This window comes from Capsicum annuum, chromosome 5, assembly GCF_002878395.1.
Source record: "Capsicum annuum cultivar UCD-10X-F1 chromosome 5, UCD10Xv1.1, whole genome shotgun sequence".
Lineage (NCBI taxonomy): Eukaryota > Viridiplantae > Streptophyta > Magnoliopsida > Solanales > Solanaceae > Capsicum > Capsicum annuum.
Window position 1 is genome coordinate 54,913,176 of NC_061115.1, and position 21,476 is coordinate 54,934,651.

The following is a 21,476-nucleotide window of genomic DNA, read 5'->3' on the forward strand; positions in this document are numbered from 1 at the left end:
TGATCATGATGATGATCCCCCCATCTGGCCTTAGGATCCATTTGCTATCTTTGATTCCCAAAGAGTCTTATATGACCTACTTTGATATTTGTACTTTTGTCTTTCATTTTCTGTTTTCCCTAAAAGGTCTTGCATGACCTCTGATAATATTGCTATGAAAATATGCCTACCATGATGTAATCCTTAATTGAAGGCTTTTTTCCTCTTTGAAACTCATGGCTTCACACTTCATCCCTATTATAAATCAAAGAACCTTCGTCCTGAATTTAAGTGTGGTTTGAACTTTTGATTAATTAATTATACTTGCATCATAGGCCCACCTCTGGCAAAAAGAGGCTTTATATTAGGACACATTTTGGATGTCACCGACTTGGCATATATATGTGTTACATGTTAAATTTTCAATATCTCCCAAACTAACATAGTTTCCCTTTTCTTTTTCTTTCTTTCATTTTGTTTATTAATCCCTTTAAAAGAAAGTTGATTTGTGGCGATTGGCAACCTGGCGGAATCCCAATATAACCTTCGATCTAAGGAAAAAATGACTAACAAAGATAAGGCCGCGATGATACTAGTAGATGAAGCCGAAAGCTCTCAAAGGCTGTCAGACACTCAGAATGACGAGCAAATGGATAACATAGTGCAAGAAATTGAAGTCTTGAAGGAAGAGCTATGTCAAATATGGGACCTAACCAAGCTTACCGTGGCTAGCTTTCCTATTTAATTCCAGGGTCCAAATATTGGATTACCCCCGATCGGCTCTACTACATGCTCAAGCCTCGCCTACTTTTCAACCCATTGTCGGGAATGCACTTGGATATTCATTTCCTGCTCAAAACTTTACTATTCTAATCCATCCAAAAATTCAACACATACCTGAGGCATATGTCACTTATGAGATACCTATGCCATCGGTATATGCTACCGAAGCTCCTACTTTTGCAACATCCGCAGTTGTTAAGGTGCCACATGAGGTTGATAGGTATGTGGGATTAGGGAAAGATATCCAATCAAATAAAGAAGGGTCAATAGCATCTCAGATCTAAAGCCTAAAGAGGGCATTTAGAAATATGGAAGTTACTAGAGAAACTGAAAGCTTAGAATATGATGACTTATGCATTCATCTAGATATTGACATTCCAGTTGGGTACAAACCACCAAAGTTTGATGTGTTTGATGGAAAGGGCGACCCATATGCACATTTGAGGGCTTATTACAAAAAGTTGGTCAGCGTAGGAAGGAATTAGAAGTCAAGGATGAAATTGTTGATCCGGAGCTTATAAAGAGAAACTTTGACTTGGTACACCCAGCAAGACCCCCGTAAGTAGAGTGACTGGCAGGAAATGGCTGAAGAATTCATGAGTCGTTTCAGGTTTAACACCAAGATTATCCCAGATAAGTTCTCATTAGCCAATGTATAGAAGAGGCTACCAAAATCATTATAAGAGTATGCATTGCATTGGAGAACCGAAGCTGCAAGGATCTAGCCTCCAAAGTGAATTCTCTAAGTATTTCATCCGAGTTCAAGAGGGCATTTATTTTGACAAGATGATGTCAATGATGGGACAAAAGTTTTTAGAATTGGTCAAAATGGGAGATTTCATAGAGGAAGGCATCAAGTTAGGGAAGATCTAGTCTATGGTTGCACTGTAAGCCGCAACTATGGCCATACAGTCTAGTTCTATCCGTGGTAATAAGAAAAAGAGAAAACATATCTCAGCCGCCACACCGTACTACAAACCGGGGAACTCTTTTTGTCGTTACCCTAAAACCCCCAGATTATTACACATGTGCTGATGTACAATGCACAACCACATTACAATCCACCCTGAGATCCTGCATGCCAAAATCCAGAAAGTCCATATGCCCCTGTCCAAGCTCCAGCTCACCAAACTAGACCGACTTATGGTCCAAGGCCACGCCCAAATTTTAAATCCAAAAATAGCCGCACCTACACATCAATTATTGAACCTTTGGACCAGCTATTTGAAAGATTGAGGGTAGTAGGATTGTTCCATCCAATAGAAGGAAAAACCCCTGACCTAACCTCTCAAAATTTCGATGCTACAAGCGGTGCATCTATCACTGGAGTCCAGGGGCATGACATGGAAAAATGCTACAGTTTGAAGAATTAGATTGAGTCTCTAATAAAGAAAGGAGTAGTCAAATGCACCGCTACAGCTCCAAATGTGAATAATAACCCCTTGCCAAATCATGGAAATCAAGAAGTCAATACAATTACTCTGGAGGAAGAATATGACTTTGAAGAAGGTATTGTGCCTGCATAGAATGCAGAGGAAATCACCACTACATCCCCATCATAACTTTTTATTACAGTACAATTAAGAGAGCCAATAACTATTCAGACTTACCTGTCGAGAGTCGTAGTGACCACAATAGCCACTGAAAGGCCCGACTATGACACTAAAGCAGTCCCATGGGATTATCAAGTTGAAACCAGGGGAAAAATGATAGACACTAATGCGGCTCAAGGGATGACCAGGTCATGAAGGTGTTACATACCAGAGGAACCAAATCGAGGAGTTCTCGGGAAAGATCAGAATCCAAAGAGGAATATTATTAATGCTAAATCCATAGAATTTTGGAAAAAAATGCAACCTAAGGACTATTCGGATGAAGAGTAACTAAAAAAAACACTGGCACACATATTTATTTTATCTCTGCTCATGAGTTCTGAGGCCCATAGAAATGCTTTGATAGAAGTGTTATGTGGGGTTAGCATACCGAAGAAGACCATAAGTGAGACTTTGGCTACAGCAATCGGAGGAGAGGTAGAAGCAAATAAGGTTTCTTATCATGATGATGTGCTACCATCGGAAGGGCTGCACACAACAAATCACTTCATATTGTAGTCAGATATCATGACAAAATTGTGAATAGGATTTTGATCGATGGTAGTTCAGGTTGTAACATTTGTCCATTCTTCACTCTATGGGATTTGGGTGTAAACATATAAGATATAAGAGAGAGTCGGGTGGTCATTAAAGCCTTTGATGGATCATAAAGAAGTGTCATCGGAGAAATCTACTTGACATTGCAGATAGGACCAGCTGAATTTCCTATCTTATTTCAAGTCATGTATGTGTCATCTAGTTACAAACCGTTTATAGGAAGGCCATGGGTCTACATGGAAAGAGCCATTCCTTTACTCTTCATTAGTGCATGAAGTTTGAGTGGGGTCGCACAGAAGTTACTGTCCATGGAGAGCTCAGTCATCCCATCTATTCTGTCAATTTAGTTCCAGCCACCAAGGAGTTAGATGGAGCCACTTTCCATACTCAGGATATCATGCAAGCTGCAAGGATAGATAAGAATATAGATCTAATTAAAGTAAAAATGTCAAGTGCTTCAACGATGGTTGCGTCGGAGATATTGAAATATGGGTATCAGCCCAAGACAGGGCTAGGACCAAAGGCCGTTAAATAATTAATCCAATCCAGTTGAAGCATCTAAGAGGTACTACAAGGCTAGGATATAAGGTTGTTACCGGAGAAGCCTACAGTGAAGGATCTGAAGTGACCTCCCAGACCCAGAGCAACTAGTTGATAAAGATATCATAGAGGGAATAGGAAATTTGTTTATGCATGTGGTCGAAGGAGAAGCGGAGATAGATTTCAAGAAGCTTACCATCCATGATGCCAAAAGTAGAGAAGTCTTGTGGAATTGGACCATCATCCTATTCCTATTCCGACAGGAGTCTCGGTAGAGTGGGATTGTAGTTGATTTTAAAATTATTTTGTTCATATGATCAATTGAGGCTTGAATCATGCTGAAGCTCTTTCTGCTACTTGCCTCTTGCCAAAACCCAGTGCTTTTTATTAATAAAAGTCCTCATTTTTAAAAACTTATTTTCTATTTTTGATATCTATTTACTTTACTCACTTTTATACTTTTAAGAGTAAATATTAATAAAAATCTTCTTTCCACGATTATGACATGTAATGAATCCGTTGAGCAAAATTCAAATGATGAGAAAGATTACGAGGAGTATTATAACACCTCGGGAGTACCCCATGGATGTCACATGGTACTTACGGTCACCAGTGACCACAAACTAACCTATAAGTTGGTACCTGTTGTAAGCACTGAATAAAACTGATAACAAAAGATACATATATACGGAATAACTGAATACACCATAAGGTTTTAAATACCAAAAACATTACTGAATTATAAGATTGAAAACAACTATCTAAAAACTAATAAAATAATAACAAGCTGACTGACTTTCTGAAGTGTTCGAAAGCCTCTAAAACTGACTGGATAAGAGTTGATGGGACATTCCCCCAACTAACTCCAACTGACTACTGAACTGAAAACACTGAAATAAATATAATTGGTCCTCGAAATATGAGAACTCACCACAGTTGCTGCTGTTGATGCACTGGAATATCTAAGTGTGATTAGGAACCTGAGTGTTTAAACCTATGATATGAGACATCATAGCGCAAGAAATGACTATTTGGTCAGTACTTTGAATGTACTAGTATACTTGATGGGGTTAGGCTGATATACAGGGGCTCATGTACATGAATAATAACTGACTGAATAGCATGAGATAACTGAATAACTGCTATGAAAACATGAATACTATAAAATCTAAGAATTCATAACCAAGTATATAATATGATTCTAAAATAGTTTGTAAACTGAAATACTGAAATCTGATAACTGAATAATTAATAAATTATATGCTATGGTCAAGTAAAACTGAACTAAGTTCTGAACTGAATACTATAACTGAAACTGTGGGAGCTATCATCTAACCGACATGCCCCAATATGAGCTAATTGGAGTCCAACCTGTGACCCTAGTTGAAAGGGTGCTAGTACCATGCCACGGGTACTAACAATGGTTGTGTAAATCCTAAAATAGTAGGAAGACATCTTGTCAACCCTAAACTAACAGGAAGACTCATAAGATATGTTTTAACCCTAAACTATAAGGAAGATATCTCAAACCTATGATGGCTACGTAGTTCTATAACTCAGGGATTGCTACTAAGGGTCAAACCCTATACTAACAGGAATGCCCCCATTTCCTGAGTTTGCTCGATGCGGAATCCTACTCCCAATTGAACTAACACTTATTACAAGATTGAACTATGTTTAACTGAAGAATGAACTAACTCGGATAACTGAACTGATCTAAGTTTGAATGACATGATAACTGATTGAACTGATGATGCTCATACGTGTCTGAAACCATTTTGAAAATGCTGAGACTAAGTAAATAGCTAAATTTTGGGTATTCATAACCCCCAGGAATTAATAACAATAACAACAAGGACACATGAAAGCTTTGAAACACCGGAAGGAAATCATTGTACACAATTATTCACTTAAGTATTTTATCTAACACATGGGGGTCAAGACTTTAACATAGGGGCACTTTTAAACATGATAAAATAGCACAATCACATGACCAAATTATAAACTGAGGGTTTTATTCTGAATTTGTATGAACATGATATGGAAACCATAATATTTAAAACATACTATAATGCATTCCATAGAAAAACAATTGAAATTATAACCTGAAACCAAATTACCAAGGTATAGATAAACATACTTCAACTTTCAAACATGTAAGGTCTCTTTCTATCAAAACTCTTGGAAATGTAATACGCAATAGAAATTCAAAAGTTTTATGGAGAAAATTCGTTGTAAACATGTAATAAGTAGTCATTGGTCAAAACCCAATCATTTAGACATTTCATCAAACACTTGAAATTCATGGTTTTAAGCATGAAAATAGTTTAATTCATGGGATAATAACATAACTTCAATACTAAAATCATGGGTTAAGGGTTTAACATGAAATTTTCATCCTTCAAGCATGTCAAGGGCTAATTGCAACTAAAACACATGTAAACATGGTATAAAAATGGAAATTCATGGGAGTTCATGGATATAATTCATCTAACATGTAAAGATCATGATTTTAATCTTAAAGATCATGATTTTAATCTTGAAAATGGATTCTTGGACTCCATGGGTAAAAAGGACCCATGGATGAACATCTAACATAAAAGCTTTAATCTTGAAAGAGAATAAACTTGTCTTGAATGTTCTTGGATAGAAAAGCACAATTTTTTGGTTTTCTTGAAGAGAAGATAATAAATATTGAGGTTCTTAGGAGGTAGTTAGGGTTTCTTTGAGAGAAAAATGAACGAAAATGGGCAAATTATGCCTAAATTGCTAATATAAGTCGTGTTATGACGACTTGGATTGAAGGGAATTTTCAAATTGGCAACTAGAATGTCGATTAAGGCTTTACCATGGTGCGCCAAGGGCCTCATCACTATTATTCCACGACACGCCACAATTGCGGTGAGGCTCTAGAATTAAAATTCAAATGTGCCTCAATCCTCGTTCGAAAAATACAAAACTTCCCAAGACATTTACCTTATACCCCTGAACATGAATTAACTCAAAAACTTATATATCGGGGTCGGGAAGGTCACTTTAAAAATCATCGAAGTTAAGAGACCAAACAATAAAACTAAGTCCCCAACACTTAGCTAATTTTCAGGTTCTAAGCCGCTTATGCATGCACTACGAGCTAAAATGAGCTAAGACTAATACAGGGTATTATAATATATCCCCTTTGGAAACATTCGTCCTCGAGTGAGACTGATTAAGCTGTGAATACTGGGGAATCTGAGATTACATACTAAACATACCTAATTGAAAACATGGTTACAAGACTGAGTTTGAAACGTACATGAACTGAACTGATTTTATGAATACATGTATTGACATGAGAATGGTTATAAAGCTGAGATAGAAATGAGAGAGTCAATTTATGAGTAACCTCTACCTCAAACTGAATCTGGTTTCATGAAAAAAATGTTGAGAGGTTTAAGACATGGGGGAAACCGAGGTATTACAATATTCCCTGAGTGATACTGGCTTGGCTGAGGTACTAGGAGAGATTGAGATGATGCACAGGACACTTATGAACTATATCATGATTGAATATCTGGAATGTGAAATTGAGGTTTGAGGAATAGAGAGTCAATGACATAAATTCATCAAAGAGGTTTGAACTGAGGACATGTGTAACATGAATTTGAATTTTGTTGATCATTACGAGTATAGCATGAGTACTGGAACTGGACATACCATAAAGCATGAGAACATAAGTCATGAACTGTGTGACCTGAGTTTGGAGTTTCTGAATTCATGGAACATGGTTTGTACTGCTTAACAAGCTGGAACTCCTCATACTAGGCGCTGGAAATGCACATAATTCTCTATGATGTGTATGAACATAAACTATAATCATAGAGCTGACATGTAAGGCATGGGTAGATATCATAATGATTGAAGCACAAAGACTAAAATAAGAATGGGGCGGGCATCTCCCTCTCTACTACTTTTCCACACATACTGGAATCACTACTAGGATTTGAGAGTCTGACTTGGTTACTTGTTCTACCATATCCCCTTTATCTTAAAGCCATCATTCTAAGTTTGTGTCACTAGACACTGAAAAGAGCTCTACTAGAATTTTGGGATTAAAATTGACTTTAACCATAATTTAGGGGGTTACAAAAAGGAAGTGAAGTTTCGGGCTCTACTAAAACATACACAAGAATATGAAAGTGCTGTAATGTACCCATAAATACATCAAGAGAACTTTTATGATCATGTCGTGACTGGAGTGCATAAAGTCTATTCTGATGTGGGCCACTGATAGCACAGAAAGTAGCATCCTGCTGAGCTGGGCGACTTACGAGAGATGAGGGACTACTGTGCTGACTCCATGGACTAACCATAGGACATTCTCTGACTCGTTATCTTAGATCTCCACATCCAAAACACACATCACTGCCATCTCTACACATACCTTTATGAGTCCTACCACATTCACCGCAAAATAAATGGGTACGACCACAGTTCCCACTACCCTTGATCTTGGAGCCTGGTGCCCCATTCTGACTGTCATTCCTGAACTTTAGTACTGATGCACTAGTTGAAGATGGGGATGGGGATGAAAAATTCTGATGGAACTAAGAATGGTTACCACCCTTTGACCCTGGCTGAGAAAAATTAAAACTACCTGTCTTGGCTCTTTTACTCTCTCTCTTTCTACTTAGCATTCTCCTCCTCGATTTGCTGAGCATGGATCATTGTAATACCCCATATTTCCCTAGCAAAATTTACGTCCCAATACATAAGTATTCATATATAAAATTTTTGAAATACCCATTACTTTTTAATTTAGAGCCTCCCAATGCGTAAGAAATTCAATAAACTTTCGAACGATGAAAAATTCGCCCAAATTTGATAACCGGATAAGAAGTGATGGAGATTTTAAGTTTCAGTCTATTAAACATCATCATTTTGGTCACTAGCGCATCGCAGAGCTAGTCTAAATGACAATTGTCGATTTCCAGTAAGGGACCATGATATTGGCGCATCGCACCAAGGACCTAATTCACATTTGGCAATTTCCAGTGAGCCTCCGCGATAATGGCGCATTGTGGAGGTTGACAAAATGGTATTCCAAAGGCTTACCACAATAGTTCCACGTCGCGCCAAGCTTCTAGGTCCCAGTTGTCAATTTCCAGTGAGGCTCCACGATCCTAGCGCATCACATCAAAGCCTCAAATCAGGATTTTCAGTTTTCTAGTTTCGCATTTTTAATTTCCAAGGGGATGTTTGGTCATTTTTCCTAAGACCTAAACTCATCCTAAACACGAAATTAAAGCCTAGTAGGGCATCATATGTCCATTATTCTCAAATTACTCAAAAGGGGATCTATTCTCTTCAGGAACACAAAAACCCTAGCTCTCAAATTCAAGGCCAAATCTCAAGAACTCACCATCAATCCTCTCAAATTTATTAAACCAGGTATGTTAAATGTTTATCCATGGGTTTCTTTTACCAATGGAGTCCAAGTATCCGATTTAAATTACAAAATTATGATTTTTTCAAGTTATTCTCATTTTAAATTATGATTTCACCCATGAATCTCCATGAACTATGATTTTACACTATTTATAGATGAATTTAATGTTGTTATTCAATTCTCCATGTTTTAATGTTATCATTCATTGAATTAGTTATGATTTAGTACTATGCATGTTGAATTCATGCTATTACTACAAATTCCCTAACATTCCTATGATTTGACCAAACTATGAACTACAAGTGTTTGATAAAATGCCTGCAATGATACATGTTTGATAAAAACCTGCTTGCTATGTCCTCTAAACTTAAGAATCATGTTAATATTATTACTTTTGAGTCCTAGGGATATTGAATACCTGAAAACCATAGTTGCTTATTTAGTCTTGTCTTAGTATCTTCAGAATAACTTTAGAATACATATTATAAGCATTACTAGATTAGTCAGTTAAACTCAGAATAGTCAGTAACTAAGTGTTATTCAGTTGGGAGTAGGACTTAGCACCGAGTGAGTGTAGGGATGGCGACTTCCTCATCAAATAGGATAAGTCGCTAGCAGCAATCCCTAAACTCTAGAACTACGTAGCTAGAGTAGGATATGAGAAGTCACCCATCAGTGTAGGCTTTACTATCTTACAGGGGTCACCCATCAGTTCAGGCTTGACACCCTTAGTCCATCGAGATAGTACATTCGTATAGTGGATCCACACAGCCAGCGTTAGTACCCGTGGCACGGTATTGATACCCTTCCAACTGGGGTTACAGGTTGGACCCTAATTAGCTCAGATTGGGAAATGTCGGTTAAATGATACCTCCCACAGTCTCAGTCCAATAATCATATCAGTAGTTCACTCTTAGTGTTATTTTACCAAGGCATACATATATTAGTTATTTTAGTATTTCAATTTATAAACTTTTATTAGTTTATGTTATATGCATGGTCATGCATCCACAATATCTGCATATTTCACGTACCTTCAGTATTTATAGACTTTCATGCGTATACAGTATTTACAGATTTCACATATTTTCAGTATCTATAGATTTCATACTTTTTATTCAGTATTCTATGTTTTATATGTATATTCAGATAATTATCATTCCTATTCATAAAACCATGCATGTCAGCCTAACTCATTTAGCATACTAGTACTCTTAAAGTACTAATCTCATACCATTCTTTTGTGCTATGATGTATTATATCATAGTTTCTGATTCCCAGTTCCTGGATCGCGCTTAGACTTCTTAGACACTCGGCAGTAGTAGTGGTGAGTCCTTTATTTTGAGGATGGATTATTTTATTTCATGCTTTCAGTCTAGTAGTTAGTTGGAGTTAATTGAGGCCTGTCCCATCAAATTATAGTTATTCAGTTTAGAGGCTTTCAGATAATACAGTCAGTTATTTAGTATTTAGACTTTAGTTGACATGACAGTTAGTTATTCATCTTATCTCATATTTCATTATTTATTCAGACTCAGATAGTTATTTCTTCAGATTCATAATTCAATATTTGTTTTAGATATTAAAACCTTATGGAATATCAGTTATTCTTTTGTATTTATGATTATGTTATTCAGTGCTCACAGTGGGTACCAGCTCATAGGTTCGATTGTGGTTCTTTGGAACTGTAAGCATCGTGTGACGCCCAGGGTGTACTCTTGGGGTGTTACAAACCTGGTATCAGAGCTTAAGTTTTAAAGTATCCTAGGAAGTCTGAAATCCACGTCAAGTAGAGTCTTGTGCATGCGCCATACTTATGGGCAGGAGGCTACAAGGTGTTTAGGAAAAGTTTCCATTCTTTCAGTATTTATGTCGTGTGAGTGAGCGTGAGATCAAGTTAAACTCTCAGTCTAATTCATTTCTTCCTTTTGTTTACAGAACATACCTTCCAAAAAAATAACAGAAGAGGAGCAGGAAACCAGCCAGCACCTCTTCCCATCCAGGCAGACCCTCTGGACAAGCATGTCTCTCACATAGAATTCAGAGTTGCGTTCACTACTCTAGCAAACACCATAGAAGCTCAGAATGAATGACCAACTGCTGTTCAGGCCAACCCAATGGCCAATACTGTTGTAACCAGAATTTGGGACTTCACCCGAATGAATCCTCCTTCCTTCACGGGATCAAAGTCTGAAGAGGATCCACAGGAATTCTTAGATATGGTTCAAAAGGTAACAGATGCTATGGGGGTAACATCTAGTGAGAATGCTGAGTTGGCTGCATATCAGTTGTAGGATGTAAACCATACTTTGTTTAAGTAGTGAAAGGTAGATAGGGGTGTTAATGCAAGGTCTGTAGAATGGGAAGAGTTTGCTACGGCTTTCTTAGACAAATTCTTCCCATTAGAGTTTAGGAAGGCCAAAGTGTTATAATTTATTAACGTAAGGTAGGGTAGCATAAGCGTGAAGGAGTATTCCCTTAATTTTACCCAGCTCTTCATGTGGTAGCTGACAACAGGTCCAAGATGAATAAGTTTGTGTTTGGTGTATCTGATAGTATGGTCAAGGAGTTTAGGACCACAATGCTGATTAGGGAGATGGACTTATCTAGGTTGATGGTCCATGCTCATAAAATTAAGGATAAAAAGATTAAGGAGAGAGAAAATAAAAAATCTAGGATAGGTAGTTTTAATTTCAGCCAGCCAAGGTCAGAAGGTGGTAACCATCCTCAGTTTCATCAAAGTTCTTCAACCTCAACACCCTCTTCAGCCAGTGCCCTAGTACCCACATTCAAAAATGATAATAGGGATAGAGCACCAATCTCTAAGTCCTAAGGCAGTGTTAACAGTGCCCGTACAAACCCTCTATGTAAGAAATATGGTAGAAACCATCAGGGAGAGATAGAGCGGGCAGTGATGTGTGCTTTGGGTATGGCAAGCCAGGCCATCGGATTTGAAAGTATCGGGTAGTTTCTCAAAAAGGTAGGGATTTATGCCCACAGGGCCAGTCCCATCAGTCATCAATTCCATCCGGTCGCTCAACTCAGCAGGGTGCCGCTTTCAGTGCTACCAGTGATCAGCGTCCGAATAGATTATATGCACTTCAATCCTGCCAAGATCATGAAAATTCTCCTGACATAGTTACTGGTACATTACAGTTTTCCCACTTACATGTTTATGCTTTACCAGACCCCAGAGATTCTCTTTCTTTTATAGCTCCATATATAGCTGTCAATTTTGGAATCAGTCCTGAAACTCTAGCAGAGCCCTTTTCAGTGTCCACCACAGTTGGTGTTTCTGTTGTAGCTAGGTAGGTATACAAAAATTGTCTTGTCATAATATCTCATAAAGTTACCTGAGTTGATCTAGTGGATTTAAAGATGATGGATTTTAACGTCATTCTCGGCATGGATTGGCTCCATTTATGCTATGCCTCAGTTGATATACTATGTTATTGGAGATGATAGTATACTGAGATATAAAATGAGGTTATGTGTGCCAGATGTTGATGGATTATGAGGACTAATATTGACTTAAGCTTATGTTTCCAGGTATGTGGTCTATCTCAGTTCTACCAAAATATATCATAATCTAAAGAAGATTTATTGGTGGAATAACATGAAGAAAAATATTGCTAATTTGTAACTCGGTGTTTGAATTGGAAGAAAGGTTGAGGACCTGAGGATAGGTAGTACCTCCCAAGATATCACTTTACCCATGTGAAAGTGGAAATGATTAATATGGACGTCATTATCGATCTTCCACGGTCCCAAAATCAGTAAGATTTAATTTGGAACATTGTGGATAGAATGACCAAATCCTCTCACTTTCTGCATGGGAGAACTAATTATTTGGGAGAGGATTACAAGAAATTGTATATTCAAGAGATAGTTCGGTTACACAGAACCCCATTGTCCATTATATCTTACCGAGGTATGCAATTTTCTTCTCAATTTTGGTTGTCTTTTTAGAAAGGATTAGGTACCAAGGTAAACCTTAGTACCGCATTCCACCCTCAAATGGATGGTCAAGTAAAGCATTCCATTTAGACTTCAGAGGTTATACGAAAGGCATGCCTTATCAAATTTAAAGGTAGTTGGGTAGATCAGTTGCCACGTATCGAGTTCGCCTACAAGAACAATTATCATTCTTGTATCCAAATGGATCCTTTTGAGACTCTCTATGGTAGAATGTGTAGATCACCAATTGGCTGGTATGGGGTAGGTGAAACCCATTTGTTTGGACCTGATCTTGTACACCAAGCAATGAAGAAAGTAAAAGTCATTAGAGAGAGGATTAAGACCGTCTAAAGTCTCTAATAGTCCTATTCCAATGTGAGGAGAAGGGAGTTAGACTTTGAGGTTGATTACTGGGTATTTCTAAAACTCTCCCATAGGAAAGGGATTATGAGATTTGGGATGAAAGGAAAGCTTAGTCCTCATTACATAGGTCCTTACCAGATTATGAGAGGAATGGGTAGTGTTGCATATGTGCTGGATTTGCCCACGAACTTGGCTTTAGTTGATCCCGTCTTCCATGTTTCTATGCTTAAGAAATGTGTTGGAGATTATTCTCTTATCTTTCCTATTGAGGATATTTGTGTGAAGGATTATTTGTCATATGAAGAGGTAACCATAGCGATATTGAATCAACAAGTTTCAATATAGAGAAGCAAAATGATAGATTCGGTCAATATGTTGTGGAGAAATCAAAAGATAGAGGAAGATACTTGGGAATCATAATATGATATGTGTGTGAAATATCCATCGTTACTCGAATCGTCGGACAACATCATGAAAGATATTAGTCCTATCTTACCAGTTATATTCCATGTAACTCTTTAAATGGTACGCTATGGTATTAATCCTATCTTACCCGTTATATTCCATGTAACTCTTTAAATAGTTCTTAGCGTATTTTGAGTCATCATTCGGGGATGAATGATCCCAAGGGGGCATAATGTAACACCCTAGACTTTCCGACATGTAAATAGTGCTTAAAATAAGCCCACGAGGCCCCTAAATTGAGGGTAAACCACTTTAGGATAGTTTTAGATGGATTGGGGTGAATTTTAGATAAAAATAAAGGCCATGCGATGCGACAAAAACCTCGCACGATGGCCTCAAACTGTGAGGATTGTGCCAGGGGCTACTGCTTTAGCCACGTAAAGGGCTCATCCCGTTAAGTGTGCTACACACGATGGGGTTTGCACTGTGAGGCCTCCCCTGTGTGATAGGGGTTGGGCCGTGAGGTTGCCTACTATTATATGGGGGTCGCGTCGTGCCTTACCTCTATTACCCAACAATTTTTTCAATCTTTTGAGTATTCATGACAGATATTTGGTCGTTATACAACTAAAACCATCCCCTCATATTTTATTATGTTCTTTCTAATTGAGAATAACCTTAAATAAATATCAGAACATCCTCAAGTCCTACCTAAGTCAAGAATTAAGGAAGACGGGAGTAAGAGATCCCAAGGTTAACTTTTGAATCAACCACTCTCCAATAGAGGTTTATAGAACGACATAGAATCTATGGAGTTTTAAATTAAATTCTCTTAAGTTATTTTAGTGAATGAATTAAGGAAAATTCAATTTAATTATACAAGCATGATTCGAATTCACACTCATGTTCTAAATTATGAATTTTGTTAAACTTAAACATAATATTGTGATTGATAAAATGAATGGATAAAATGAATGGAGTTTTAAGTGTTGCTTTCTATTGATTTATGAATTCTTATGCATACAATTTTGAAGAACATGACTTATGATGGAAATTGCACTTACTACTTATGGTGTCTATTTGAGTACAACTTAATGTGTGAGTTCTCCTATATTTTTTCAAGAATTATGAATAAGAAATATCATTTCCTAAGCTACCACATTGGTTTGAAATATCTTACAAATTGATTTTTGGTATATTTTATGGTGACCAACAATTCATGACTTGTAAGAGATGAAACAGAACATGAAATATGTCTTATGAGACTTGCAAATCTTGGTATGATGATACCAAATATGACAAATATCATTACAGACTATAGACCATTTTTTATGATAAATGAATGCTTTAAATGGCTAAAATATGGTCTTAAAGAGTGTTAGTGGATAACCGAGAAGGAGTGGGCACGAAAGGCCCATAGTCCAAAATTGTGTTTTGCTGATGCAGGATTGATCCTGTCCTAAAATATGAATGATCATTGTAAACTTGCTATATACTTTGATATATCATACAAGACACTCCAATCCTTATTGTAAACTTGGATTGGGGGCTTGACCAACGAGTCAATGTCGGACCCTGCATAGCCTGTGAGATTTTCAAACCATGTCGTGTATGCCACCTTGCTCAGAATTAAAGAACATCATGATGTAGTCTTAGCAAGCAGTTTTGAATCGAAATCCATGTTTTCAGATTGATTTGACATTATGTGACCACATATTATGTTTCTTACAATGTTTTCACGGTTAATTCTATTTTAAGAGTTATTTTATTTGTCTTTTCTATATGCCAATAAATTCTAAGTATTGACCATCCTCGGTCATATGCATTATCTCATAATGTAGATTCTGAGGCTTAGTCTAGCAGTTCAGCACAATAGTAGATTTCCTTTCGGAGTTCATAGTTAGTGCGTCCTCATTTTCTCTGGAAGGCGTTTATTCATGTGTTTAGTTTCTTTTTGTTCATGGTCTGGCTGGGGGCCTTTTTTCAGCCTAGATAGATAGACGGGATTTGATTAATGTTTTGTTATTACATGAATTCAAAATTTGATTACTAAATTTCCTCAACTTCATTATATCTTCCGATTTACGTGTGAATTATACTCGTGGCTCTTAATGTCTATCACGGTCAGGGTATCAACTCGTATAAGGACAGTTTGACACTCTAGCTTAGGATAAGAGGTTCACCAACGAAACACAAGGAGATGTTGAGAATATAAGTAAGCAGAGCTTTCTAGATAAACAACATAAATAGACCTCATAGTGGGTGGTTTTGCTTTTTTATCCCCTATAAGAAAAGTCCTACAAAACTAGCATTCCTTCTTTTTTATGTGTAGGACTTTTACATATTTACCCCATTATACCTCAAATAATTTTAAACAATTTTTCATGCTTATTTATCTTTCAACTTCTATTTCTTTATTTTACTTTAATTTTTATTTTTTTTTCTCTTTTTTATAGTTTTTTCAACCTTTACTTCTTGTAACTTTTCACCTCTCAACTTCTATTTTGTTTTCTCTTTTTTTATTTTTTACTTTTTTTTATTTCTTTTTTAAAAAAAATTATCGGCCTTTATTTATTTATTTATTTTTTTATCTTCATTGTTTTCTTTTTACTCAAAATTTTTTCTTTTAATTTTTTTTCTTTTCTCCTATCCGCTTCAATCTTTTCTTTTTTTTTCTATGATTTTTATTTTTTCTTTAAAAAAATATTGTTTCTTCATTTTTTTGCTTTACTCAATTTCTATTATTCTTCTTTTTCTTTTCTTTTCTTCAATTCCTTCAAAAAAATAAGTTATGTCCCACTACATTGTGTCTTGATTTATGAAATACTCTATAAATCTTGGCTTAGAGACAAGACTTAACCCAAGAACTTTCAAACGATAAGTTACGTCTTATGGCCCAGAGTTGATACTACCACATTGTGTTTTAATTTATAAGATGTTCTATAACTATTGTCTTGGAGGCAAGACATAGCCCAAGGACTTTCAAATAACAAATTACGTCCTATGGACAAGAGTTCATACAACCACATTGTATTTTGATTTATGAGATGTCATATAACTCTTGTTGTAGAGGCAAAAATTAGCCCAAAAACTTTTAAACAATAAGTTACACCCCATGGATAAGAGTTGACACTACCACATTATATCTTGACTAATGAAATTTTCTATAAACCATGTCTTTGAGGCAAGACTTAACTCAAGGACTTTCAAACAACATGTTACGCCTAATGCGTAAGACTTGACAGTACCACATTGTGTCTTCATTTATGAAATGCCCTATAACTCTTGCCTTAGAGGCAAGACTTAGCTCAAAGGGCTTTCAAACAACAAGTTATGCTCCATGGGCAAGAACTGACACCATCATATTGTGTTTTAATTTTTGAGATGCTCCATAACTCTTGCCTTAGAGGCAAGACATAGCTCAAGAATTTTCAAACAACAAGTTACTCCCCATGGGAAAGAGTTGACACTACCACATTGTGCCTTGATTGTGAGATGTTCTAGCACTCTTCTATTAAAAGCAAGACTTAGCCCAAGGACTTTCAAATAACAAGTTCCGCCCCATGGGCAAAATTTTACACTACCACATTGTATCTTTATTTATGAGATATTCTATAACTATTGCTTTAGAGGCAAGAATTAGCCAAAGAACTTTTAAACAACAATTTACACCCATGAACAAGAGTTGACACTACCACATTGTGTCTTGATTTATAAGATGTTCTATAAATTATGTCTTAAAGTCAAGATTAGCTCAAGGACTTTCAAACAACAAGTTACGTCTCATGGACAAGACTTGACACTACTACATTGTGTCTTCATTTATGAAATGTTGTATAACTCTTGCCTTAGAGGCAAGACTTAGCTCAATGGACTTCCAAACAACAAGTCACAGGCTTAAAGTTATTTCGATGTCAAAAAAAAAAAAAGACCCTCTTTGTGGATTATACAACTTTCTGTTTATTAGCGAAATATAATAGAAGTTGAGAAAAGAGAAAAAAAATAGAAGAAAAAAAGAGAAATAATAATTATTGAGAAAAAAAAAGAAAAGAAGAATAAAAAAAATAAACATTAATAATAAAGAAAATGGTGAAGAGTGAAAAACAAAAATAAAAAGGTTAAGACAAACAAAATGAGAAGAACAAATAAAAATAAAATTTGAGAAAAGTGAAAAAAAATTAGAAATGATAAAAAATAAAAAATAAAATAGAAATGAAGGTTGAGACAAATGAATTAAAAACAAGAAAAAAAGAAGGAGAAAGAAAAAATAAAAATCAAGAAAAAGGAAAAAAAACGAAAATAGATTTTGAGAGATAAATGAATTAAGGGCATTTCGTGATAGGTATTGTCATACCTAAACTTGCAAGTCATATCATATCATATCATATCACGTCCATAGCCCTTTCATTTAAAATATGTTAATGACCATCAAAAGAATTAAACACCACATGAGATTTCTCATTTCAAAAGCGCATAAAATCTTATGCAAAAAGATTCTTCTTTCAAGAATGCAACATGGGGGGGGGGGGGGGGGGGTTCATCTCTTTCATAAATCACCTACAGATTATCATTAGAATACAAGAGTATTTAGAAACAAGAAACAACCCTTTCAATATGCTTAAAAATGACAATGCATAATTGATAAAGAGACATTTAAAACTCAAGTTTATCATCATTCATTAAACAACTCCAACACTAGTCAATAAATAAATGATAAAGGGCCTAAAATATCCTCCGTCTATCTATTAGGCCTAAAATATCCTTCTTGTCTACCTATTGGGACTAAAATGCCCTCCTCATCTACCTATTGGGTCTATTTTGCTTTTTTATTTAATAGATCAATTTGGCCCCAATTCATTAATGATGTGGTTTTTTTTTATTGGTCAACTAATAATTAATTTTCTCCTAAAATTACAACCTACCAAACCCATCCATCGCTAAAACACTTCTAGCTAATTAAATTTTCTTCTGATATGTTGTTAATCCGCAACTAAATAGGAATAACATGAGATTTTAATTGTTTAACTATGAAATTTTATCCGTCGCTAATTCTTTAGTTTCTAAGAGTGAATTTTTCCGGTGAACTTACTAGAAATTGGACGAGTGAACTAATGAGATAAATGTAATAAGTACTGAAGAAAGCATCAGATTAGGAGACACTAAGAAGCGTTACAAAAAAATAGTTCCCATAAAACAGTACACTAATTCGATGCGTAAAATTCAGATTCTTAGGTTTGGGTAGGTTGAGATTTTAAGGGAAAATTAATTATTTTAATTAATTATTAGTTGGCCAATAAAAAAATTACGTTATTAATGAATTGAGCCCAAATTTATCTGTTAAATAAAAAGACAAAATAGCTAGACGGAAAAGATATTTAAGTACAATAGGCAGATGGAGAGGGTATTTTAGGCCTAATAGGTTGACGGAGGATATTATTGCACCATTTTACATAGTTAAAAGACATTTTAGATCCAATAGATACACGGAGAGGATATTTTAGGCCAAATAGATAGGAGGGCATTTTTACACCATTTCACATAGTTGAAGGGTATTTTAGGTCATTTTTTGATAAATAAATCTCATGATTGAAAAAGAGGAGTGATAATTCACGCTCTCAAAACCATTTCAAAATCCATAATGTGTGCACATAATTACAACTCTAAAATTTATAGAGAACCCCATAGTTAATACATAATTTCATCATAAATAAGGGTTTCATAGTTCATGTTATTCAATCAATTTGAGCGAACAATACATAATATATGAAAACCAATAGATTTCACCACAAAAGAGGGAGTTTCATAAATAACGCTCTTAAATAAATTTTCAAAATTCATAACATATATATGTACATAATTACACGTTGAAATTTATAGAGAAATCGTAATTTAGCCCATGAGTGTTAGGATAATTTTACATACCTTTTGACGGAGGAAAATTAAAAAAGAACCTTGAGATTGGAAACCGCAAACCTTGGAATTGAGAAATTTTCCCTTGATGTTCTTGGGAGGATGAGAATGAGGATTTTGGGGCTTTTTCCACTAGTCTTGTACGATATTAGGGTTATAAAATGTATTGGGAGAGTTATGGAGGGAGTGAAAGGACTATTTTACCCTTGATTTAAAGAGGAAAAAACGTATTTTAACGTTTGGGAAAGGATGGTCGCACCACGGACCAAAAGCATGGATCCAACTATGCCCTGCGACCCTAATCGCAAAGCAAGAGCTTTGTCCCGCGCACCTCATCGCTCACCCTGGACAGTGTCTCACTAAAACGCCTATAATATTTTACTTCGAACTCAGACTGGCGAATGGTCAGTTGCCTCGGAAAGAAGACTCAAAAGTCTTTAATTTGATATATAGTAGGCCAAATAACTCGTTATATTCTAGGAGTAATGGTCATTGAAATTGACCTAAGTTAAAACGTCAACAAAAATTCAATCAATAGAAAAGTGCTCAATTTAAATTTGAGTATAGGAGATTTTCATGACTTATATTAATCTCCAAATATTTTCCCACTCTAAATAATTATTATTCGTACTTATATCTAAATAGAAGTCATTGGGTTCTGGTCTATAGGCATAGGAAGAACGATTCAAGTTCTAGCTTGAAAAATGTGGGGTGGTACGACAATACAATTTAGTGCATTTTGAAATAATACCAAACAATCATCTAAACAAAGTGTTAATTTATAATAATGAAGTTATTAAAGAAAAAGGAGAAAAGAATACCGCCAAGAGATAGAATCCACCAAGAATTTGTTTTTTTGTTTCTGCCGGCGTATTCATTAAGATATTGTAATAGATAATCCACCATTTAAAATTAATAGTAAGTTCATTTTATTTCTATAATAATGTTTCCGGACTTCTCTTCTACAGATATTTTATGAAAATCTTCCAACTCAAGTGAACAATAAATTAGATGGCTTCTATGTATTTTACTATGTTTATTTGTTGGAAGATAATTTGTTAGCTTAGAAAACCAAGTGTTTGGTTCATCGGGTCCAATGTATGGACTAAATCATGCAAAGTTACCATGATTAAGTGATTAGTTTGAGTAAAAACAGAGGCAAATTGTTGCTGCGGATTAGGCATAACTCAGTGTCACACCCCTGTTTTTCACTGCATCCGACCCCGCTAGGGAGTTGGTTTTAGAGAAAACGGTTTTTCCAATTAAAGTGACGTTTTGAAAGGGGATTATTTTATTTATAGAGTCGCCAGTTGGAATTGAGTTTGGGTGTTCCAAGTCACCTCATTGAATTCCTATTCAAAAGGAAATGACTCTTAAATTTTTATTTTTTCGTCTGCGAACTAGAAATCCGGATAAGGAATTCTGTTGACCGAGAAGAAGGTGTTAGGCACCCCTCGAGTCCCGTGGTTCTAGCACGGTCGCTTTAATGAATTATGTCTGGCTTAAATTAATCTTTTGGATACATAATATTTGTCAGCCTAAAAGCTACTTACGTCCTACTTTGAATTTATTTTAAATTATTTAAAACTGCATTGATATGTGGCTTACCGATAGTAGTACTTTTCGGCCTTACCACGAGTTTTGGTACATTTCACATGTCTTTGAGGCATTTATGAATCGTACCCATTTTCATAGTCTAAATAAGCACCTCAAAGGTTTAAAATCCACCCACCCAATTCAATCGATTTCAAACGGTAGGTCAATTTATTATAACGAATGGTCGGTAGCAGGGTTTTCCAACTTCATCGTTAATTTTCACTTATGTTAAAACTTAATTTCTTTGAGGTTAAAAACCTAACTCATTCTTTTATGAATTCACTCACATACAATTGTTTTTTTCCCTCTTTTCTTTTATCAAATATGATGGGTCATAAATAAATTCGCAACCCATCTAGTTTTTT